The 923-nt window shown below is 38.6% G+C and overlaps 1 pseudogene; it reads right to left on the minus strand.

Moving 5' to 3' along the window:
* LOC102009680 overlaps window positions 1-168 on the minus strand; it is a 608-nt pseudogene extending 440 nt beyond the window's left edge.
* Between the last annotated feature and the right edge of the window lie 755 nt (window positions 169-923).

The following is a 923-nucleotide window of genomic DNA, read 5'->3' on the forward strand; positions in this document are numbered from 1 at the left end:
GGCCAAGTACTTTAACTCGTTTCTGTAGAAGGTGCCAGAAATGTTGTTGCCCTTTTGGTGCATAACCACCACCTTGGGGCCCAGTAGGACCTTCTTGGCCACGATGGCCACCAGGTGGCCCAGGAAATGGCCTCGGCCATCCAGCACCAAGACCTGCACCTCCACCATCTTTGGCAGCTGCCTGGGAAAAGACTTTAACAATGTATGAAAACACACTTAACAGACCAGAAGATACTTCTTTTCATAAACTTTAAAAAGCCAAGAATACTTAAATCTACAATTAGTAATGGATGACTCAGACATTAGAAACAGTTATAAGATAAATATTATCCTCACTGGCTAACATTCTAGGCAAAATTTACACTTTAGTAAATTTAGAGATTATTTTAAAAACAGTTATCTTACCAACCAATTTAAATTAATTGTTAAAGATTTATCTAAGTCATGTGAACAAAAAGTATTTGAGCTGATTATGTGAGTATTTACTGATATAAGCTTGTAAGGTTGATCCCACTTTACATAGCAATGGCTGGATTTTTTTTTTTTTTGTACCAGGAATCAAACTCAGGACCTTGCACTTGCCAGGCAGGTGCTTGTGCCACTGAGCTATAACCCCGGCCTATCAGTGGCTGGATTTTAAAGAGGCCTCCTTTCAATTATTTTTTTTTTTTATTGCCAAGTGTGTTTTAAAATTCCTGAATATCTGCATATCATCCCCCGCCCCTCACCGACAGAAAAACTCCACAGAGCCAGAAACCTGTAAGGGCAAAAAAATCCTGTAGGAAAAAAATAAGATGACCACTAAAACAACAATAATAAGAACAATAACAAAAAAACCCAAGTAAGATATGGAGCAGCTGCAGTCACTTTTGTCACATTTAGGAACTTGGGGAGTTTTCCTTGGTGAACTTAGAATTAAGTCC

The sequence above is a fragment of the Chinchilla lanigera genome, unplaced genomic scaffold (assembly GCF_000276665.1).
Source record: "Chinchilla lanigera isolate Chin_1 unplaced genomic scaffold, ChiLan1.0 scaffold00051, whole genome shotgun sequence".
Taxonomy (NCBI): Eukaryota; Metazoa; Chordata; class Mammalia; order Rodentia; family Chinchillidae; genus Chinchilla; species Chinchilla lanigera.